The 24,502-nt window shown below is 47.7% G+C and overlaps 1 protein-coding gene across 2 annotated transcripts in view; it reads right to left on the reverse strand.

Moving 5' to 3' along the window:
• Positions 1 to 24,502, reverse strand: part of EXTL3 (exostosin like glycosyltransferase 3) — a 140,752-nt gene that overhangs the window by 38,539 nt on the left and 77,711 nt on the right. For both annotated transcript variants that reach the window (XM_077782483.1, XM_031504476.2), the window contains exon 3: positions 14,770 to 14,859. The gene's annotated coding sequence lies outside the window, so the exon portion shown is untranslated. The remainder of the gene's footprint in view (positions 1 to 14,769; positions 14,860 to 24,502) is intronic.

The raw sequence follows: 24,502 nt of genomic DNA on the forward strand, positions 1-24,502 counted from the left end.
GCAGATGCAGCAATAACAGCATTTAGGAAGGGCAAAGTGACATTGTTGTGTTTATTGGAAGGCTAAGAGAGGGGTCAGGCAAGGAGGGATCCAAGGAACCTGACCAGAGCTGGAGGTGAAGGAAGGAATTAACTTCCCAGCTGCACAAGGTGGATTCAATCACCCAGCGAGATGAGATGGGTTCTGGAAAGCCACGGGTTATAAAAGTTAAGCTGAGGGTTAGATGGTGCCTGCTGAGAAAGAGATTGATCAATTTAAGATCTTCTCACCAAATATTAAATAATGCAGCATCAACCAAAGGAGGTCTCTGCTCTGGAGCAGCACCCTCCTGCTCCAGGCCTGTGCTTGTGCTTCACACCTCTGTGATGCCACTTCTGGGAAATGCTTCAGGATCCTCCCAGGTGAGAGGTTCAGGATCCTCTAAAGTAAGAGGTTCAGGATCCTCCCAAGTAAGAGGTTTAGGATCCTCCCAGGTGAGAGGTTCAGGATCCTCCCAGGTGAGAGGTTCAGGATCCTCCCAAGTAAGAGGTTCAGGATCCTCCCAGGTGAGAGGTTCAGGATCCTCCCAAGTGAGAGGTTCAGGATCCTCCCAGGTAAGAGGTTTAGGATCCTCCCAGGTAAGAGGTTTAGGATCCTCTAAAGTGAGAGGTTCAGGATCCTCCCAAGTGAGAGGTTCAGGATCCTCCCAGGTAAGAGGTTTAGGATCCTCCCAGGTGAGAGGTTCAGGATCCTCCCAGGTGAGAGGTTCAGGATCCTCCCAGGTGAGAGGTTCAGGATCCTCCCAAGTGAGAGGTTCAGGATCCTCCCAGGTGAGAGGTTTAGGATCCTCCCAGGTAAGAGGTTCAGGATCCTCCCAGGTGAGAGGTTTAGGATCCTCCCAGGTAAGAGGTTCAGGATCCTCCCAAGTAAGAGGTTTAGGATCCTCCCAGGTGAGAGGTTCAGGATCCTCCCAGGTGAGAGGTTTAGGATCCTCCCAGGTAAGAGGTTTAGGATCCTCCCAGGTAAGAGGTTCAGGATCCTCCCAGGTAAGAGGTGATTCTGCCTGCTCCCAGGGCTGGGAACTCAGGGGTATTAGGAAGAATACAGCAGGACTCTCACTTTAAGAGCTGCAAACTTAATGAGCAAACACAGCACTTCTTTTGACCTCAAAAATTACTTTTTAGGATAAAAGAGAGGTCTTGAAATAAAAAAAAAAAGCTTCAACCAATGGCACTACTGCATGGAGCCTCTTCCTTAGCATCCCAGAGCAGATGTGCTGCACTCAAAATGTCTTTGTCTATTAAAACTGTGTCAGCTTCAGAGACTCCAAAACTCCCCGTGGCATAAACAGAATTTCTAATGAACAGCTGCAGGATACAGGAGTGGCCGCACAAAATGCAGCTGCTGAGATCCTTTTCTTTGCCCCCTTCTCTCACCAGCTTTTCCCTGCTGTCCAAATCCCACTTTCCACCCATTTGGGTCTCTCCTGCCCTCCCTCTCTCACAGTTCTGCTGCCTCATTGCTCCTTCTGCACCCTCCACACATCTCCTGGTCCAAAAGAACCCTGGACCTTTTTCCTGCTGGAGTTTTGCTGCTGCTTTCCCTGCTGGCACCAAGGAAGTGCAAAAGGGACAAATTAAGGAGGAAAACGTTATCATGCCAAACCCTGTAATTCCAGAGAACAAGAGCAATCCTCAGGGAAGGATTTATCCTGAGTAAATTGAAACTCACTAATAGATTTTTTAGCTCCCCATGCTGCCTTCCAGGCCAAGGCACCAAAGCATGGCTCCTTGTGCGAGCTGGGGGAGCATTTTTAAAGTGCCTTTGAAACCCAAAACTTGTCAAGCTTAAAGCCTGGTCCAAATGCACTTCCCAGCTGCTCTCCCAAACTTAATGGTGTCCTCTTAGCTGGAGAAAGAGCTGGAATGATTATTTAGTCAAGTGCTTGTAATGGCCCTGCAATGCTCAGCACGGTATTTGGAGAAAAATATCTGTGCTGACAACGTGCCCCCGTGAGTCCTGGGAACAGCAGCACAAACAAACCTGAATTTTTACTGTTTGCTGCCTTCAGCTTTCCATGGGGTCCTCCAGCACCCCATAAAGAGCCTCAGTTTCCTATTTCCAGAGCATTTATACAGTCACTGCTTTGGTGAGCTTCGTCCCTCAAACCTGAGTACAAACAGCTGATGGATTCAACAGTTTTTGGAGAATTAACGGGTAAGAGCAGATGCCAAATCCCTGTTTTATTAGAAACCTCTGACAACATTAAAGAGCACCTAATGCTAAGCAATGAGTCTTTTTAAGGAAATTTTTTATTAACTGGTATCAAACATGAAAGCAAATTAATACGTTGTGGCTCTGAGGTGCCACTGGGCGCCTCAAAGCAGCCAAGTTTTTGCAGAGTTAATGGTTTAACAGCTCCCCTGGACTGGCAGCAGGATTTTCAGGACAGAGCTTGTTCATAGGGCTTTGAATAGCTCACATCACAAAAGTGATTCCATGGCCTGGAGGGGAAATTCCCAGAGGAACCATGGATATTGTGGGTACACCCTGCACTCCAGAGAGCACCCAAAAAACCCTCACCACGCAGTGCCTCCTGCCTGCCCTCAGCACAGGGCAGAGGGAACCCAAATGTCAGCAGAGAGGGCACTGGGTTTGGGAAGGCTGGAGCTCCTCTGGCTCCCAAATCAGGAATCTCCGACACACTGCAGCTATTTTTGGAGGGAAGAGGGGCCAAATGTCCTCGGAGCAGCTCGAGAAATGGGCCAACTGTGGCCGACTTTGCTTCTACACATTTTTTGACTTTGCAAAAGGTCCCCTGCAGGGATATAAATTAGTTAAGCCATCCACATGACACTTCAGGTAGCAGCTTGCTTTAAGAAAATCAATTCAAGACTTTGAAATTATGGCTGCAATGGGAACTGGAGGTACAGCACGAGGCTCAGGCAGATGAAGGAACCGCTTCCAACACAAGCTGCTGTCATCCCAAAGATCAGGTTCCAACTCACAGAACTGGTTCCAGCTCACTTCAGGGACCCTTTGGAAAATAGATGGTGAGAGGTGCTAATGGATGAGCAATCCACAAACGCCTCTTCTGGCCTCTCACAGCAGTTATTTTGGACACGAGAGCATCTCAAGCTGTGCCACCTCACTCTCATCTCAGCGGCTGGAACCACGATGGGTCTGATTGTACAAAAGATCCCTGAGGGACAGCAGAGCTCTCTCTTTTTCAGCCTCACACCATCCCAGGCTGGACAGAGGGTGAGTTTTCTATTGCCACCCACTGCACAAAAGCCAGATTAAACACCTGGTGGCCAGCCAGGAAAAGGGGAGCCATTCCCAGAGGCTGGGAAAGCTGCTGGCAAACACAGCTCCACCGTGAACGAGCCACAAGGATGGACATGAAGCCTGGAACAAAGGCATTAAGATGGGCACAAAATTCACAACTCAATTTGGACTCTGTAGAGAATCCCAAAAAAAAAAATATTAAGGAAGCACTAGGATGGCTGTGTTAGATCAAGCCAATGATCCGTTCACTTCAGCCCCTCGCTCCTCATTTCCAGCCGCTTTGGTGTAAAATAACCATAAATCATAGTCATGGAACAGTTTATTCAGGATAATTTCTCCTGAACCATTAACAAATAAGAGCTGTAGGAGCCCTTGAAGAACCAACAGCTGTCCACCAAAATACCTTTTTTTTTTTTTTTAAGCAATCAAACATAGACATTCTCAATAATAGAAAGTCTCAAGTGATAAAAAAGGGAGGGGAAGGAAAAACACACCAAGCACTCTGTTTCACAGCTTCCTGCAGCAGCAGCTTCCACAGATGAGCTCTGCAAGCTGCCCAGAGAAGCTGTGGCTGCCCCTGGATCCCTGGAAGTGTCCAAGGCCAGGCTGGATGGGCTTGGAGCAGCCTGGGATGGTGGGAAGTGTCCCTGCCCGTGGCAGAGGGGTGGAATGGGACGAGCTTTAAGTTTCCCTCCCATCCAAACCATTCTGTGATTTTAAGGAATTTCCTTTCACCAGCTTCAAAGCCAACCCCTCCTAATTCAGTCCCTGCTCCCTCTTCCAGCATTACACACATCCACAGGGATGGGAATGACAGGACTCACACCCAAATCACAGCAGATCCAAAGGAGCAACAGCCCCGAAGCCAGCATGGGAACAAGAAGTGCCACCTTACCTCCTCCAAGCTGCCTGACATCCCATCACATGCTCCTCTCTGCACCAGGCAGTTCAAATCTTTTCAATCCTGGCAGCCAGCAGGGTTGGCAGGGAAGCAGAAATACAAGGATCCTCCTGCCAAGGGATAATTCCAGCACAAATCTGCACTTCTGCTATTGTCTCCCCCTTCCTGATGGACACCCTGGTTCTCCAGAACTCTCCTTTTGTGGAGCAGCCCTCCCTCTCTTTTATCCAGCGTCCTCTCTAACATCTTTGTTCTGTTCCCATTCCACTCATTTCCCAAATTTGTGCCTAGTTTCCCTTTTTTTTTTTTTTATAATTGCTCTCAATATGTCACTCTATATTAGTCAACAGCAGATTTATTTAAACGTGTCAATGCTGTTGCTTAGCAGATCTGACTGTGCTTTACCATTTCAGCCTCCTTCAGAGTCACATGTTCCCCTTCCCAGAGCTCCCCAGCATGTTTGGATCACCAGGAAGTTTGAGGAAAACAAAAATAAGTCTGATCCTAAAGGAAAAAGCTTCAGGAAAACAAAAAAACACCTCCAAAAACAACCAAGAAGAGGAATTCTGCCCCAAAACCCACATGATTTGTTAAGAAGCAGAATCAGGTTCTGGTTTTCTTCCATTTTCCACCTTTTACCCATGAGCTTCAATAGGAGTAATCAAGTCAATGATCATCCAGAGCTTTGGAAAGGCTCTGATACGGAGCCAGGATCAGCTTTCCCCTGCAGCAGCTAATTTTAGGAAATGGCCTTCAACCACTCTATAAAAGGCTGGGAACACCCAGGTGAGAGCATGTTCTGACCTTTGAAATTAGATTTGGGTCTTTGCTGAGGCAGAGAGGGAAGATAAGTGCAGCTGAATCCCCCACAGGAAGTTTTCTGCTCGGGCTTTGCCGTCGATTTGTTCATTGCCCCCAGATTCCAGCTGGCACATTCACACACAAAGTCACTGGAGAGCCCAGTGGCTCCAAGCAGCATCAGCTCCACACGTAAACTGTGGCACAGCTGTCCCAAAATGCTGATGGAATCACTGAAACACACAATCACCAAGGTTGGAAAAGCCCTCTGAGATCACTGAGTCCAGCTCACAATCCAGTGCTGCCAAGCCCACCCTAAACCGTGTCCCAAACATGACAAAATTCCTCATGAAAAGAACTAAGGAAAACCAAGAAAACATCACCTTTTTACAACCCACTGAAGCAGAACAATCCCAAAGTCCCAAGAGCACCCCAAAACCTGCCGTGTGGCCACCAGCAGCTGCCAAGTCTGCACATTCGACTGTGAGATCATCTCCATGGCCTGGCTCCACTCCAGGTGCATTTCCCACATTGCCCCTAAGCCAACCTCATCTCCTGCCCCAAAATCTCCATCCCAACCACCACCTGCATCCCTCCCATCCAGGCTGGTTTACAATCCCAGAACCCAGACTGGTTTGGGCTGGAAAAAAACTTAAAGCTCGTCTCCACTCCAGGTGCATTTCCCATACTGTCCCTAAGCCAACCTCATCTCCTGCCCCAAAATCTCCATCCCAACCATCACCTGCATCCCTCCCATCCAGGCTGGTTTACAATCCCAAAACCCAGACTGGTTTGGGCTGGAAAAAAACCTTAAGGCTCGTCTCCTCCCAGCGGGGATGCCACTCACTAGATCAGGTTGCTCAGGGCCCCATCCAACCCGGCCTAGTGGGAATTAAATCCCAGAAGCTCATGCCATCACCACCATCTCCAGCAGCTGCTAATTCCACATTCGGAGTGCAGATCACATCCAAGAAAACCGGGCTCACAACCTTGGGAACTGACACCACAACCTGAGACAGCCCAGCTGAAGACAAATCCTGCCAGAACGGCTGCTGATGGCTTTCCAAAAATAACCCAGTCCCCTTTCCGTGGTGCCTGATGTCCATTTACTTCCAGCCACCTAAAAATAGCCCTTCCCGTTGGGATCGATGACGGGAGCCGACAGAAGTGAAAGGAGCTCATCACTCCACAAACACAGGGCTAAAGGAGATAAAACACTTTGGAAATGCAGCGCAGGGAACAATCCCGCTCTGGCCCCGAGACAGCCAGCTGGATGGGTTTAATGATTCTTCTCCAGCACCAGCTGTGATTGAATTTATTTCCATTTGGTGTGATTAAAAAGAAAAGAGACAGATAAAAGGGGAGAACAAAAAGTCCAAGGTTTCAAAAGACACTAAAAATAAAATAGTTTGTGTGATCTTGGCACCCCTACCTTGACAATTTTTATATGTGTCAGCCAAGCTCAATAAGCCAAAGGGAAGGCACAAGTCATTTACAGGTGGGGAAACGAAGGCAAGGAAATGTTAAAATGCCAATTCAATTATCAATAAAATCAACAGCAGGGGCAGGTTTAAAGGGCAGGCGTTCCTGAGGCATCCATGCCCTAAGATCCCTGAGTATTTACTCTTCATGGAGCCATTTTAATGGTTTCCATTGCCTGGCAAGTCAGATGGATGCTGAGGAGTTCAGTGGCTCCTCACCACGAGTTCCAGTTCATTTAGCTGATCAAAGGGAGCCGAGCCCGTTTGTACCTCGTGGGGGAAAAGGCACTTTCTCAAAATTCCAACGTACAGGTTTAGCAGCAGGAGGCCTGAAATTAATCCCTTTATTTAAACATCAGCAACTTTTAAGTGTCTCTAAGCAATTGTGGAGGCTTTACTAGAGAAGGCAGGGAAAGCTCGTGAGCAGCCAAGCCAAGAGGACGCCGAGGTTACCTGCACTCACCTTCTGAGTATTAATTCTGACAGCACAAACTCACCCTGCAGAGGGTTTGCATCTGGAATAAAGAGGACAGCAACACCTTGCTGCCAGCTGAAGTCTGTGGGCAGGGATGGATGGAGCAAATCCTCCTGGAATCCATTCCCATGGCCACGAAGGGTAAGAAGATGTGCTGTGGGCAAGCTGAACCTCATCGATTCGTCTTCTGAAACCACCCCTGGCAGATGTTGATCAGATGTTGATCACCTTGACAGCAGCAAGGGTTCTGATGTAGCCTCCTGGGTGGATATTCAGTAGGAAAACCAATGGCTGGGACAGGAGCCTGGAGAGCTGCTGGACCCTCCAGCCCAGCACAGTCAAACCTCAACTGGACAAAGCTTCCAGCAACCTCATCTACCTTTGCCATAAGCAGGACATTGAATTAGAGACTTCCAAAGGGCCCTTCCAAACTTGTTTGTTCTACAACTCACAGAAATGCCAGAGAGGAGGTGGAAGTCTTTCCTGGAGATGTCTGAACAAGATAAAGCTGTAATGGATAATAAAAGTCACTCTTAGTAAGCTTTTCATTGGGTGTATGGGCTGGTGGCAGCGAGGAGCCTCCCAGCACACTGTGCTTCCCTCTCTCCAACATTTACCTCTGGACACAGGGATACATCTCTTCAGTTAAGGCACTTTCAGACTAAAATTCAACATGTTTTAGCAGCATTGTAGGACTTAATACTTGTAGGAGGTGATAAAACATTCATGAGAGCAACACTGTGAGATTAAATGGGTTGGGCTGGCATTAAAAGACATTTAAGGGACAGCCTTTTAAGGACCAGCTCTTTGCTCAACCACTACACAATCATTTCCCCAAATCCTTCCATGTATGCAGTGAGATCACAAGGTGTGCACATCCCACCCTGGATCCTGTCTGTTTGCTGCAGCAGGAGAAAAAAAACATGGATAAGATGCTGTCTGAATTGCAGATGTCACCAGGTTTGACTTTATTTTTTTACCTCCCTGTTACTGGAAAGCAACTATTGAGTTTCACCAAAGTCAAAAGCTCCTCTCAGGTTCATTTCCCTTTCAGCTGCCCCAACAACTGTCTTGCCAAAATCCATAGAAGACAAAAATCTATAGTTCCTAGGATTCACATTTTGAAACGGCTCCAAACGCAGAGCAAAGGTTTCACCTTTAAGACACTCTTGCAAGGCACACAGCAATCTCCCTGGCTTTGCTGGTCCTGATCCAGATGGGAAAAAAAAAAAATCCCAAACCCAAGTCAGTTTTTTTGCTGACCAGGATTACCTGGCTTAGTATCAGCAGCCTTCAAGGACACGGTCCAGCACACTCGAGTGGAAATCACCAGTGCTGGATGCAGCTCCCTTAAATCCTCTAAGCCTCTGCTTCTCTGCTGGAGCAGCTAACTGCTGATAAACTCACTTTCAGACTATTTTCATAAAACTGAAGGTCAGCGGATGATTTGCTAATTAAATCTGTCACATAATTCTCAGCCTGATGCATAAGAGCAGCAGGCTCAGCTCTGCTGTGAGGTGTGACAGGGCTGTGTGGGGGGACCCAGGGCAAGGGGAACATCCCCCTGTCTGCCCTGGGTGCTCTGACTCCCAGGAAAACACTGACTTTGCCCCTCATGCATGGAGAAAACTTCCAAAGCCTCAAGGTAAACTAGAAACCACAAAAGTGCAAAATAGATTGTGGAGATTGTAGAGAGTAGTGTAGTTTGTCACATGGGTGAGAAATTTAGGTTTTAGGATTTTTAGTGTGTTATAGATGGGTTCAAGATGGAGGATATAGGGTGTTGTCTCAAATTCCTTTCTCCTCTCTTCTTCTTGGGTTTAGGTGGTATCTTGTAACTGGGTAGAAAAATCTGCATTGAGGGTCTTTAGGGGCCAGTTATTGGGTTAGAAAGGAAAATAATTTAGGTGTCACTTGTTAATTGGGAAGTTTAGTTTTTGATTAGACTTAAAAAGACCTTGCAGCATGAGTTTGTTGGCCATTTTTGTGCTGTTTTTCACGCACAAAGAGTCTGGTGCAGCCAGTGTGCTGAAGTTTTGATAACAATAAACAGAAGCTGAAGACTGAAAAAGTCCAATGTGTCTCTGATTCCTGATTCAGAACTGCTCCAGGAGGGTTTCCCCTGCCAGGGGAGCCCCCAGGGAGTTGCCCAACTTGGGGCCCACGAACTCAGAGCTGTGGGGTCACCAGGCCTCGGTGACAATTCCTCAGAGCCACATCTTGCAGCAAGCTGTGCTCTGCAGCCTCTCCAAGCCCTGCAGCCACCCCTGCAGAGTTTGTCCACGCTGAGTGACACGTTCTTGCTTTGGTGCATCCCTTGGCTCTGCACAACTCGTCGCCCCTTGCCCAGGGTGGCTTTGCAGATGAAGGGTGAGACCTTGCACCGATTAATTCCCAGCATCTAAAATGATCCTGACTCTTTTTCAAAGGCACTCTGAAGAAACACAACAATCCTGCCCCCCAAAAAAAAGTCTCCAGTCTTGGGAGGTTGTTTTATTTCCAGCCAGAGGAGGGCAACCACACATGTTCACAAGAGGCAGCATCCTTCTGCCTGGTACAGAAAAATGCACTTTTTTCCCATTCCCAACCACTACAAGAGTTGTTTCACCTTTCCCTTTGTGCCTTATTTATGTCTATTCCCTTCCTTGTGCTATTTAAAGAACAACCCCCATTCAGAATCACAGAATCACAGTTTGGATTAGAAGGGACCTTAAAAATCACCCAGTCCCACCCCCTGCCATGGGCAGGGACACCTTCCACTATCCCAGCTTGCTCCAAGCCCCATCCAACCTAGCCTTGGATATTTCCAGGGATCCAGGGGTAGGCACAGCTTCTCTGGGAATTCTATTCCAGGGCCTCACCACCTTCTGAATAACGAATTTCTTCCTAAAATCCAGCCTAACCCTGCCCTGTCAGTTTAAAGCAGCAGAGTACATTCCCTAAAGAGAACCTGAATTCCTCGTTCCTCCTGCTCAGCAGCAGCTCTGCTGGCTGGACCCAGAAGCCATTGAGCTTGTCCAAACTGGGTGTGCCACTGACCTAAGAAGAATCCATCAATCCAGGGAACTTGGGCACTGGGAGCAAGGAAACTTCAACACATAGCAAAGGGGCTGGGGGTATTTTCTCCCTCTCGTGCACTCCTGCCTGCCCTGCTCACATGAACTCTTCAGAGCCTGGATCGGGCTCCTCTGATGCTCTCCTGCCAATTTTGAATCATGAGATGGAGGTAAAAGAGTTGTTCAGGAGAGCAAGACAACCTTAACTTTTATGTCTTGAGGGAAAATATCCTGCAAGTAACACCATTCCCCAGCATTTAGCTGGAAAACCCAGGGAAAGGCAGGAATTTGTGAGAGAAACCCCAGCTCTTCACCCTCCCCCTGGGGACATTTCAGCAGCACAAGGCACTGGAGTTACAGGGTGAGACACAGGGATTCACTCAGTGCACAAAATGGAAATTCAGAACCCCATCAACTCTGATTTTTAAGGATACTCACTTCTCCATATTCATCATGCTCTGTGGTAAAAGCCACTTTACAACTAGGATGCTGTTGCATCATCATTTGATGTTGATAAACAATTATTAAAGAGAGAAAAAAAAAAAGAGAAGCAAACAAATCCACGTTTCTCCTCTGGCCTGGGGTGGTTTTCAGTACCAATATCAGGCACTGATAAAAAGGGGAGGAAGGAGCTCTGTGTTTTTGGTATGGGCTGCTGTGGTCCCGTTTTGGGCCTGTCCTGTGGCCCAAATCTAGGGGTGTTTTGCTCTATATTTTCATGTTCTTGAGCTTTCTCACCTGCCCAAACACCCAGGCCACATCTGACTTGCCTTGGAGGTTCATTCCTGGTTGTGCCAACACCTGGATCAGTGGCAGCTGGCTCAGGCCACTGCTGGCTGGACGAGTGAGTGACCAGAGCAGCTCCTCATGTCCCAAACCTCAGCTGTGCTCCCATCTGGGAGCAGAGCTGGATTTAAAAAATCCCACTTCGACACCATTCCATGACATTCAGTAACAAATAAATCCCACGAACCTGGGGAGGGTTATTACTCCAACACGTACAAAGGAGATGTTGAAGTGACAGGGAACTTCCCTGCCCGCCTTTTGTGGGGACAACACAAACCAGCGGAGCAGAAAGACATCCCAAATATCACTTTTCAAAGCAGCAGCAGATTTTTCTGTCAAAGGACTGATTTCACAAGGATGGGCATGGGTGGATTCGTGGCAAAACAATCAAACAAAGCCAGAGACACGCGAGCATTTCTCTTCTCTGAGCGTGGAGAAGCTTTCAGGAGATTTGTAAAATTAGAGCTGCTGCTGCTGTTGAAAATCTCAAAGGGAAAGGGAGGGAGAGGAAGTGTTCCCCCCATGAAGCTCTCCAGCAGCAGATTCTGATTGTACTCAGTGGGAAACACCAGCACTCTCAGCACCTTCCCTCCCAAGGAGCTGCAGGCACAGGGGAAGCTCAGCAATTTGCAGGATTTGGGTCCTTGCTTTTGTTCCCCTTCCCTCTCTCTCCCTCCCCATCCTCCCATCCACAACCAGGGATGGAAAGACTGAGGAGAGCACAGCAATTAAGGAATTTGAAGCCTCGCTGGCAGCTACTCTGAATGCAGGCACATGAAGCAGCAGGATTCTGCTGGTGACATTTGGACCACAAATGAAGTCCCCGAGAGTAATAAACAATCAGGTAAAGAAATCTGGAAAGAAATTACCCGGCACACCTCATCTTCCTGGCCCCCATGAGATCCATATAAAATGTGTTAATGCATCTGATTATGATCTAAATTATGTACAGAGGCTCCTGCCAAGCACTCTGTGAAGTTTCTTTATTGTTAACTTGGAAGCTGTTTAAGAACGGTCCAGTCATCATGTTTCAAATTAGATTTGGGGGAAAAAAAACATATTCCTACTTTAGTGCTGGCTCAGAACACAGGAGAGGGTTGGGGTGTGGGTTTTGTCTGCTGAAGAAAGAGCAGGAAGAGTGGGGACAGAAGAGCAGAAGAGCCAGCCTGTTACCTGTCCTTTACTGTCACCTGAGCTGTGTGGCCTTGCTGTACCCACACATGCCAGAGAATCGTTGCAGTTTCAGCTTTCTTCACATTTTGTCCTGGAAGGAGGGTAAAGTATCAAGAACTGTTCCCATGCACACTCCTCATAGGCCCAAAAACTTTGAAAGAGAGGATTTCTGGAAGAGTTCTGCTGAGAAGGGCTGGCAAAACCCCACGTGAGACTTCCCTCACATCTGAGCTGTCACTTATGCTGCCAGTCCTTTGTGCTGCTTGGAGGCAGGTAAAAAAGCTGGTTCTCTCCCCAGCATGCCACACCAGGACTGGAGCCTTTTAAAAAACAGAGCCACACCGCTGCCAGGTGTAAATTCAAATTTGGGAGACCACCCATAGTTTTAACTGCAAGCCTGACAGTCTCACGTGTGCTGAAAACTCCACCAGCCCAACTTGTGCTTTCTCTTCTGCTGCTGTGTGGCCAAGCCTGTGCTCCATGGATCAGCATCTCCTTCCCCCTGCAGGGCTGGATTCCCAAATCAGAGCCGAGGTCACCTTGCTCAGAGCAGCTGGGTTTTAAAAGGAGGGTCCCTACAGCTATTAAAAGTCTTCCATCCATTACCTCTGCCCTTCCAAGCTCACAGCTGCAGCCACAACTGCATAAATCTGGACTAAGCAGGGCCCTGTGGAAGTGAAATAGGATAGAAATAGTTTTTTACAGGTTTGTTTTGCTCTATATATGTATATAAATCATACACACACATATATATGCCAGGTATGTCTGCACCTCATTGAACCATGGAATGATTTGGGCTGGAAAGGACTTTAAAGATTGTCCCATTCCACCCATGCTATGGGCAGGGACACCTTCCACCATCCCAGGGTGCTCCAAACCCTGTCCAACCTGGCCTTGGACATTCCAGGGATCCAGGGGCAGCCACAGATTCTCTAGGAATTCTATTCCAGGGCCTCACCACCACTCTTAGAGTAAAGAAATTCTTCCTAAAATGTCATCTAACCCTGCAGATCTGCAGGAAGTCAGGGATAAGAACTACCATTTCTAGTCACCGTGGTGATGTAGTGGTTTAAACACCCAAAAAATGCTTTAATGTAGGATCACAGGCTGGATCCCAGCCAGGCAACAGCACTGCTTTTAAAGAAGCATTTATCTCCATAAAACACTTCCTAAACAACGTGCTCGGTGCTTGAAAATAAAGGCTTGCTAAACAACCAGATTTTAACCTAGAATTCTGCATGCTGGCATTCTCTGCTGCTCCAGGTAAGTCTGATTCCCTTAGCCAGCATTGTGATTTTCTTTTTAAGAAGAAAAGGAATTTTCTCTTTCAGTTTAACTTTGAGGCAAGATGGAAGCCCACAGCCTGGCCTCAAAGACCTGAGATCTTTTGAACTCCAAGTCAGCAGGCTCTCACAGGAGCTGAGCTCGAGGGCTGCTCAGGAATAAATCAAAAAGGATTTACTCTTTCACTTGAACAAGGCAGGAAGAAAAACTCCACAGATGCACAGATACGGGGTTGGGGGTGGGGAGACAGCTAACAGGTTTAAAAAAAATATAAATTAAAAAGTCAACTTAAGAATGCCATGATGGTTTGATAGTCACAGTCCCATAAGCTCCACGCCACCCTGCATGGTTGGATTTCCTGCAGGAAGTCACAGGCACAGTTGCTAAGCCTGCTGGAAGCAGTTCAGCCCAAGAATATTCAGAGCAGATGCTCCAAGCACGGCTCACAGGGACACGGAGCTCCTGGAGAAATCCTCTGGCAGGGAGGCAAAGCAGGGGCTGGAACTGGCCATGTGTCCCTGGGGCAGAGTTCATGCCCAGAAGGGACCTCGAGAGCACCTCCTGTGCTTTGTGCCGAACCACAGCCCAAAATCCAAGTTTTCCTGAGAGAAGGAATCAGGTTTAGCAGCCAGACTCCAACTGGAGTAACTCTGGTGGCTCGAGTCACAATCCACGTGCTGCTTCCACTCCAAAACCTGGCCCCATGGTGTCCTTGTGTCCCTGTGCCAGGAAATGCCACTCCCTGGAACAGGCAGGAGTGGCTCCTTTGCTGGAGCCCAAACCCATCAGCAGCTTTGACAATACTCCAGAGCCCGAGTTTGCCTGAGGGAGCTCAGCACAGGGCACACAAAATCTCATCCTCGGGCTTCCTTACAGGAGCCAGAAGAAAACTGGAGAAGGAGAAATGTGCTGCTGGCAGCAGCTCCAGCCTCTGCAGTGAGGTTGGAAGGCTCCCAGACAGCCACACACCCCCACAGGAGCTGTGATCAGCACCCATGGACTAATCCTCACACCTCAATTACAAAGAGTTTGGGGAAAAGAATCTGCCCAGAGAATGATGCTCAAGAAGAAAAATGTTCAGAGCCCAACTTCCCCCTGAGCTGTGTGCAGGGATTTGGATCCCGAGGCACCCAGACACTGAGCTCAGACCATTAGTGACATTCAGCTCTGCTTTTAAAATCAGAATTGAAAACTGCTGAAACCAGAATATTGTGAAATATTCCTTTGCTTCTTCGCCTGCACTTCTGCCAAATGAATTTGGCTAAAACTTTCAGCAATTAATGGATGATTAAATGAAAAGAGCTGATGGCCAAAAAATATGTAAGGAGCTTGATTAAAGCTCTGGGGGTGACACTGTGATGGTCCTGCCCTATTTTTACAAGCTTTTCTCATCTCAACATTATTTCAACTGGACTGTGGGGAGGAGGAGAGTGTTGTTAGAAGGGTGTGAGGTGTTTTGGTAAATGATGTTAAAATCCAGCAAGGGAAGAAGCAACTTAACTCCAGGAGTAGGGCAGCCTGACACTGCAGAGCTCCTTCGTGTTTTACCTGCTGTCCCTCAGCTCCTGGGCTCATCCCACATCAACTCCTCCTCCACCTCTCTTCTTTCTCCCAGCGCTGATCTCAAGGGTTTCCCTCCTGTTTAACAGAAAAACACAGACAAAACCACAAGGGCTCAGGAAATAAGTTATGCATGGCATGGTGCAAGAGAGGCACTCTGGCACAAACATTCCCTCTCCACCTCTCCAAACAGGGATGGACAGCCTGGGGCAGTGGAAGGTGCCCACGGCAGGGCGTGGAAGGAGATGAGCTGAAAGGTCCCTTCCCTTCCAAACCTCTCTGAGATTCTGTGATTTATGACGTGGTCTTAAGCCTGGAAGCTCCCACAAGTTTGACAATTTGGGGGGTAAGGGAGGCTGAATGGGGAATGAGGTACAAATGAGATCAACCTGGAGAAGGGATATTGCAAATCTACAAGATTTGGATCAGATGTGGATCATCAGCTCCTGCTCCATCAGTTCTGAGCCTGCTTCCAGGCATTCTCAGCATTCTCAGCTCACTTCACACAAAATTCTTCCTGTACAACTCCTGGTAATTGACAGGTTACATCCCTGAGATCATTTCCCACAAAAATATTAACTAAAGTCATTATCTCCATTGTTACTTAAGTGCCAAGGTCCAAGAGGATCATTGCAAGCCACCCAGCCTGACCTGTTCCATGACACACCACCAAGTCCAGCCTCAAGCCCAGCAATTCCCACCAATTCTTCATCCAGTTTTTTCCCTAGCTCAAATCCTCTCTCAGCCACGCCTCTGCTGCAAAAAAAATAAACCCATCTGATCTCAGCAGACAAACAGATTAAAAAATTAAAAGAAAAAAAAAAAACCTTTTGTTAAGAAAAGCCCGAGGCTCCAGGAGGGCGAAGTCAGTGGCATTTCCCTTTGTTTTCAAACAAAAAGGATCTGTTTTCAAACAAAAAGGATCATCTCCATCCTGCCTTCATCCTCCCACACAGCCTCTGGGACAGCAGAGCATCTCCCCACGCTGACTCTCACTGATGTGTTCCATGCTCGCAGCCTCTGGCCAGTCCCAGCTCCCGGCAGGGAGTCAGGGCTGGTCCTTGGAGGCTGCTGCTGCTTTTAAAAGCTGCTTCCATGCCTTCCACCCCGCTGGCTTCAGCTGGCAAAACACTTCCCGAGTGCCCAAATCTTGGGGATAGAGAGATGGAAACACACGGTGATGGGAGCCGGTCTCTCCTGGCAGGCTGCGGGTCCTGGTGCTGCTCCATCAGCAGATGCTGCAGGGTGTTTGCAGAAACAAGAGCAGCCAGGACCCTCCTACCCCTCCTTCCTTCCCTGATTGCAAAGTTCCTCCCCGAGTTCTCCAGGAATCACCAGTGAAGATGTCAGCAGCCACAGCTGAGGGTTTCATCTCGGCGTGACCCGTGAAAGATCCACTCCAAACCTCACCCACGCTGCCCCAGCATCTGGAGATGTTTTATGGCAAGCTCGGAATGCTGACGGTTTACAAAATAAAAATCTGCCTTTTTTTTTTCTTCTTCTTCAAAGCCACCGATTATTTTGAGTCCCTGAAACTCCGGCCACTTGGGGCAAAGGAGCCGAGGAATCAAGAGCATCTGGCAATGGGATGCCCAAATCCATCAGCCAAAAGAAACAACTCTCCTGAGAGCCACAGAATTGTTTGGGTTAGAAGGAACCTCAAATATCTCATTTCAACCCCCTGCCACAGGCAGGGACATCTTCCACTAGAAGAGAGCTTAAGAGTTTTTTTTTTTTTTAAAAAGCCTAATTTTAATGTAAACTCTGGAAAACATCAAACTCTTCATAGAATAAACACCACTTCATAATTAAAGTGAAGGCCCTTATCTAATAAACACTATATAATTAATATGATGTAAAAATTCCCGCATATATTAACATTTTATTCTGAGTGTCATTAAAGCAGAGGTTCACCCCCCCAAAAAATGGTGATTTCTCCCTACTCTCCACCAGAGAAGAAGTGGCAAGTCGCTGTTCTAACGTAATTTTATATTTTATTCATTTTCACAAGCCAGCTATGCTAAAAGGTTGCACCAGTGATTTAAACTGCAGTTGTCAGCAGAAGTGAAGGACATTGTGGGATACATTTTATTCCAGCTCTTTTATTGCCTGGCTCCTTGGAGTGATTCAAGCAGCTTAAGGATTTTAGAGGCACTGTCACAACAGCTCCTGGCCCGCTGCAAGCTGCTATTTGAGCAAAAAAAAAAAAAAGTACCCAAAACTTCCAACTTTCAAAGAAGTGGCTGGACCAGCAGAAGCTGTTCAAGACTCAGCAACTCCTGAATGCCACCAAATTGTTCCCTCACGGGGACAGGCAGATTCTGAAAGGTTTGCAGAAGGGGAGGGGGATCCGTAAGGCAATGAAACGGGGAAATGCTGATTTCTGCAGCTCTGCCAAACCCCAGGAACACACAGAAACACGTCGTGACTCTCCCCAGCAGCAGGAGCACTGGGACACAGCAAGGCAGGTGACAAGCTGGGGCCAGGAGCACGACCAGGCTGGCACAGACCCAGTCCAGGAAAGCCTCCAGGAGGAATGTTTGGAAGATTCCTGAGGCAGCAGGAACCTGTCCCAGCAGCACCCCAGAGGGCTCTGCTGGACTCTTCCCTAGGGATGATCAAAAAGCAAATTAATTCCTTGAGCTGGAGGACCAGCCTCGGCACCCCAGGCTGGTGGGAGATGTTGGTTTTCATCCCCTGGACACTGCAGGGCTGGAGGGGAGGAACATTCTGCAGTCTGCTGGCTGCTGGCCTGGCACAGGACTCCGTTCCAGATCCCATTAGGGGAAGCACCCCGGGGAAAAGGGAAATGTTACGTTGTGGGAGGGTGGAAGAACTGCAGGGCTTTGGGCAGCAGCTTTGGTGTGACTGAGCCCGGTGTCCCCACTGCACCCCGGGGTGCTGAGCTTTCCTGGGGTCCCCATCTCCTCCCCACATACAGCGACATGAAACACACGTGGGTTGCTGGAACTCAGAACGTCCCTCAGATGTTTTTGGATGTTCCGGGCCCAGGTCAGAAGCATTTGAGACCCTGGCACAGCTGCAAACAGCTGTGAGTTTGGGTTTGAGCCATGGAACGAGTTACCAACCTTGCAGGGAGAACAAGAAGTCACCAAAGTTTGGATGTTACAGTAGAAGTAGTCACAAAGTAGAGGGAAGAATTTCTGAGTGCTGTACTGGGGCTTTGGTTTTGTACATGGGGGTCAGAGGTTTAAGATGGATTTGGGATTTGGGCCTGCCCTGTCCTCCCTCTTTCTCCTTCCTCACCTCCATGTTCTGGTGATGTTGGCACTCACAGATTGGTTTGGAGTAGAAAGGCACCAGTTGATATAGGGAATAGGCATTGGGGAAAAACTATAAACATGTAACACGTAATGTACCATATAAAAGAGAGCAGCAGCCCTGGGCAGGGAGAGAAGAAGGAGAAGGAGAAGGAGAAGGAGAAGGAGAAGGAGAAGGAGAAGGAGAAGGAGAAGGAGAAGGAGAAGGAGAAGGAGAAGGAGAAGGAGAAGGAGAAGGAGAAGGAGAAGGAGAAGGAGAAGCAGTCAGGAGTCAGAGAGGATGTCAGGGTGTGTGTGTGCCTCTGCCTGAGCTGCTGAGCAAACTGAGCAGCTCAAGAAGAAAATCTTTTAGGTAACTTGCAATAAACAACCATGAGACCGAACAAGAGACTGCAGAGTTTTCTTTGGAAGCTCGGGTTGGAGGAGAGGCTTTTCCACCACACGGAGCCCTCAAACCAGGTTGGGCTCCATCATTTGTTCACCCTATCCCAGCTCTTGGGGACAGGAGGGAGGGAGAGCCAAGGCTGACAGCGCAGAGGGGACACTGCAGAACCCAGGTCACTCTGTGCCATGGGAGGAATCCTCGTCCTCACCCCATCCAACCTGGCCTTGGACACTTCCAGGGATCCAGGGGCAGCCACAGCTTCTCTGGGAAACCCCTGCCAGTGCCTCACAGCCAAGAATTCCTTCCCAAAATCCCATCCAGCGCTGCCCTCTGGCAGTGGGAAGCCAGCAGAATGTCAGAGGATGTCCCACAAGTACTGGAGCATGGATCGCTCTCAGCTGTCCCCTGCTGTGGTCCCTCCATGTCCCCCTCCAGCACAGACATCGTGCCAGGAGAGGTCCATGGTTCCCAGAGCTTCAAATCCATCAGGACAAGCAAAACTTACTTTGCAAAGAAACATCTTTTAATCAGAGGGGGAGTTCTTAAACCTGGACTTTGGCATTTTTCAGTCTGGGACGTGTTTTAATGCATTACAAAAAGTTTCTCAGGTCACCTTTGATGCAGAGTTGTCTGGTGTGGAGTTCTGGAAGGGGGAAGCTGTCAGATGGTGCCTTAGCAAGGGAATATCTGCTCCCTGGGCACGGACTCGGAGCCTTGTGAACCCCCTGTGGCACCTGAATATTCCATGTTTGTACTCCAAGCCCCACGGACACTCCTTTGATGTGGTGAGCTGCAGCTCCTAAAGGTCTCTGGAGATCACAGGGATCTACGTGATGGGATGGATTTAGTGGATAAGGAGCCTTCCATCCTTTGGAACAGAACTTTGCTGTTGGAATCTTTTATAAAGAACATTTAATTTGCCTTTTTTTGTTTTGTTTTCTCCATGCCTGATGCAGAGAGCAGCTGTGCAGAGATGCCCAGGAAGGCTCCTCTGCTCCACAGGGAATCCAGCCCTGCTCTTACACACATGGTCTCTTCCTGGCCTCTCCTGCTCGCTGCTCCAACATAAACAAGACCTACATCCTCCTGGAAATTAAACCCAGCCTCTGAGATATGTACACAGATCTCTGCAGGAAACAGGGATGGAGCTTTGCAGCCCCACGTGGACTGGAGCAATCCCTGTTCATGGGGGCTGGGAAGGCCAGGAGGGAACACACAGCCCTAAATGGCACCTTGGGATATTTAATGCTCTCCGTTTTCTTTTCTGACCTCATTTCTTCACCAGCCAAAGAAATCTGTCCATTTTCCACTGCTCATCCTCTCAGAGTTCACCAAAAAAGCTTTTTGCTTTACTCCTGGGCACAAAAAACATCCCAATCTGCTTCCATCTCACTCTTCCCTGACAATTATCTCCACTTGCTTCCCCATTTTCTCTTCTTTCAAGGCTCTTATCCAGGCTGGCTTTTTCCTTCCCTCACCTGCCTGCAGCACCATTATTTCTCCCACTGTCAGAGGTGCCACTGCCAATCTAAAACTTGGTTTCAGTACAATTGTTTAAACTCATTCCTCCGCACTAATGCAGGCAAATATTGCAACCTAATACAGAAATATGCCCAGGAAATCGTTCCTGGGATGCTCCAACCTGAGCTGAAGGCCAACATGATGGAGACAGAGCAACACAAGCCCAGATCCACGGCTCTGGAAAGCATTCCTGGCACTCCCACTCCAAGTGCCATTAAGGAGATGCCAAAGTCCAGCAGATGTTTGGACAACACAAAACATCCCATCAAGCTCTGATATTTAAGAGCAGAAAAGTTCCCCAGGCTAATTCAGGCAACATGTCCCATAAAAATGGCCAAAAAACCATCAGCATTTGCTCTCCAGTATTTGCTCCTGAATTGTTTATGCACAGAGGTTACCCAGCATATTAATCCTGCAGAAAAGAATGTGTAAAGCAGAGCTGGAAATGAGGGAGTGCTTGGGAATCCTGATATTATGAGTGGGATAACACAAAAGGGGTCTACAGGGGGAGAAATCCCCACAAGGAAACTCCAGAGAGCCCCTGTTCCCCACAAACAGGGAAATTAAAACCTGTTGTTGCAAGCAGAGAGAAAGTCAAAGATTTTATGATCCTGCTGTGAGAAAGGAATTTTAACAGGCTGGTGAAGGATAAACTGTTCGTTTCTTCCATAAACCTGAACAAAACCAGGTGATTTCCCAGAAACAAATTAGGAAATTATCCTCCCTGGCCCCAAGAGTCAAGTCCAAACCTGCCAAGTTTCTTCTGCCTTTTCCTTTGTGGGCTGGGTTCAGACTCACAATCTGAATTTAGGCAGGTTAGAGATGCCCTAAAAGCTGCTGGGTCACCAGAAGGGAAAGGGATTTAAGGTAATAATTTCCTTTCAGCCGAGCAGGAGCCTGCCAGCACACAAGGCAGGGGGTAACTCACACTGGTAATGCTCCACTGAGAGCTCTGTGCTCCCAATCACCCATCCCAGATGCCAAAATTCCCCTTTCCTGCCCTCTTGCAGCACAGACACAACTCTCAACCTTGACCTCCGGATGGCCAAGTGACCACTGAAAGCCCAAAGGGACAAAGATTCCCTTTTAAAAATCCCTAAATTCCCTCAGCAAGCTCAAGTCTGCAAACCTAGACAGGGCTTTGCATAGGAAAAGAAGGAATGCACAGAGATTTCCAACGTGGAAATGAGGGTGGGTAAGGAAAACAGGACATTTACCGTGGAACTGTCACTCCTAACATTTTTCAACAAGGAGTAACAAGACAAAAAACGATATTTCAGTTGGGTATTAGGAATAATTTCTTCCCCAAGAGTTGTCCAGGGCAGTGGTGGAGCCCCCATCCCTGGAGGGATTCAGATGCTGCGTGGATGTGACACTTGGGGACACGGATCAGGGGTGGCTTTGGCAGTGCTGGAGGAGCAGCTGGACTCAATAATCTTACAGAATTCTTCCATCCTAAATGAGTCCACAATTAGGATTTACTTTTGAGAGGAAAGAAGGAATTTTTTTCCCCCCTTATCTAACTCAGAAAAACTTTATTAAAGAAATCATTTTGCACACACTTCGGAGGCTCAAGACCTTCAGGGATAAAAACTGGACCTTCAAATTAAGGTTCTTGGTGTTTCTCCTCACCTGAACCAACAGCTGGGGATTTTACAAATCCTTTTCACCTTAAACCAGCTGCCTGGCACAGAGAATTACCATGAAGTCAGGGATGCTCAGCAGGGGTAAATGAACTGCTGCAAAGAAGAACTCGAGGCACATCAGAACCTCTCTTGGCACCGTTCTTCCTTCTCCAGCAGGAAGAACAAACACACAGAAGTGGCAACAATCCCCTTCCAGAAAACTGCCCTGAGCTCCCAGCCCACTGCCAAAATTCATTCAAAAGGAACTGTTCCAAGCAAGAATTTTCAGGATTTTATGGTGCAAAGCCACCCTCTGTTCCACAACAGCATTTTGCTTTCACAGCAGAAAGGGTGCCTTGAGATTTTGTCTTCAAGAAAGGCAATGGAAACTTCCTTTGCTTGCTGCCACCAAACTGGTGTCACCCTCTCTGGATGTCAGCATTGCCACAGGTAAAGAAAAAAAGCAAGTTCAACCTCCACAGATAAATTCGGAGGCAGCAAATCCATCTCTGCCTGGGAGTTTGCTCCAGTGATTAATCCCAGCCCATGTCTACCTTTCAATGCCACCTTCCAAGCAGCTTCTCCCCAGAGAAGGGATTCAAGTTTTGATCTCTCTCCTGACCCATAAGCACCGTGGGAGAGTTTAAAAATTCAATTTTAGATATTTTCACCCTGATCCAAAAGCTGCCCTGCTGCTCCTTCTGCAGGATCTCCAGCTTTTCCCACATCTATTTTAACACACGGCTATCAGAGCTAAATAAGCTACTTGAACATTATTTTCAGAAATTCAGTTTTTGGAGTAAAAACATCCTTCGTTGCTATTTCCCAGCTCACATGCCCATAGATGGCATTAAATAGTTGTTATTTGGGGAGCTGAAGCAGATTTGGCTGCTCAGTCCAACCACAGGCACCTTTGCACAGTTCCTGGAGGGCTGAGCCCCCTGCCCCAGGCGCAGCCCCCTCTGCTCACTCCATCCTCCAGTTTCAAAATCATCCAGATGGCTCCAAGTCATTTTTCATATTCCTGGAGCAATTTATTACTCCACCGGTGTTGTGAACTCCACAGATTTTCTTGTTCTCTGTACTTGATGGAAATCACAAGTGCCAGGACGCAGCTCTAAGAACTCCCATGATCACATTTACAGCTTTATCACAACCTTTCCATTAATTTTATTTCCTAGCCTGATGCAAAAACAGCAGAGGCAGTGGCTCACGCCATCTTCATGACAGCCCTGATGCTGCCTGGTCACACAAAGATGGATTTGTTCAGAGCAGCTCACGGAGAACCCACTCCTCCCTACAAGCACAAATTTTACACTCAATTTCCTTTCACTACAGACAAGAGAAAATTGATTAAGCACAAGAAGCGGTCCTTTAAAAATGAATCTGCTTATCTGCTCTCTATCAAACAAAAAATAACCTGAAAAACTGGCAAATCTAAGTGTTTGCCCAGCACATAAGACAAATCATCCTTCAGTGACTGTCACGTTTTCCTCCTGCTACCTGGAACTCCTGCAGGCCTCTGTCACCACAGGAACGACGGGTGGTGCCACCAGCAGTGATGGTTCATTCTGGGACTTCAACACGTGCAAAACCTTTGTCAGAAGGCTGTGAAGTCCAGAGCCCTGCTGCATTTTGTCACATCTTGAAGCCAAGGGTTGTTTGCTGGTTTGGTTTGTTACACAGGAACATCTCCTGCATCCATTCCTGCTGGGTTAACTGAGCATCTGTGGTCACCTCAGCTGTTGTGCCAGGAAAAACTTCCTGCATCAGGAAGACAGGTCCAAAATAGTCTGTACTGCCTCACCATATTTCTTTTTCTTGCAGGTCACCACCACCTCCACCAAAAGAAAAATAAAGGATTTTATCCCCACTGTCCCCTATGAGGCTCCAAAAGCCAATTGTCCAATGCACCATCCCACCTCCAGCCTGGATTCCTACAGAAACACAATTTGTACAGGTGTGTTTTCTAAAATCTTCTGAAGATGTTTCAACCCAAATTTGGCCCAGGACAAAGCTCTTAAAGCACCAACATTGTCCTTCCACAAGGACAGGAGCCTTCAGAAGATGGGCAAGGACCGGCAGCTTCTGCTCATGAGGGGATGCCTCAGATTTTAATATTATGTATTAGTATTTTAATATATCACAGAATGGTTTGGGTTGAAAGGGACCCAAAAGCTCATCCAATTCCACCCCCTGCCACAGGCAGAGATACTTTCCACTATCCCAGGTTGCTCCAAACCCCATCCTTAAATACTTTCACATTTATACACAGGGATATTTTATCATCTTCACCACTATACACTTGTATACACGTATCTATTTTCACATACAGGCACACACAGAGAGGGCAGGTCCCACTGAATTCCATCATCCCTGCAAAACTAAATCCAGGCCGTTCAAAACCAGTGCCCTGGGAAGAATATTTCTGAAGAGATTGTTCCCAGCAGCTTCCCCAAAACGACACAGCCCATGGGAACAGCGAGGAGAGGATCCAACCCGAGGGTGGTATGTGGTGATGATTAAGAAATACAGATTTTCTCCCTCCCCTCCCTCTTAATTCCCTGCTGTTATTCCCTCAGTGTTTCCAAACTGGCCCAGCTTTGGTGGATTTTTATGGGAAATGCAAACGAGGTATTTTCCAACCATCCAATCATTGCTCCCAAGTGCAGAGGCACCGCCACTTGAATTGGTCACTCTGCCTTTATTTGTCTTTATTTTTAATCGTAAGGAAATGTGTTTTCTCAGTCTCATCCTCCAAAACAGCTGAACAGTTTGCATTACAGACCTTCCAAAAAGCACCAGCAACCAACTAGCTGGAATGTTGGAATGTACCTGAAGTCTGGCATAATACAAACAGTTGGAAACAGGATTTTCAAACACAAAAAGCTTAGGAATGCCACCATTCC

This window comes from Lonchura striata, chromosome 3 (assembly GCF_046129695.1).
Source record: "Lonchura striata isolate bLonStr1 chromosome 3, bLonStr1.mat, whole genome shotgun sequence".
In the NCBI taxonomy this organism is placed as follows: Eukaryota; Metazoa; Chordata; class Aves; order Passeriformes; family Estrildidae; genus Lonchura; species Lonchura striata.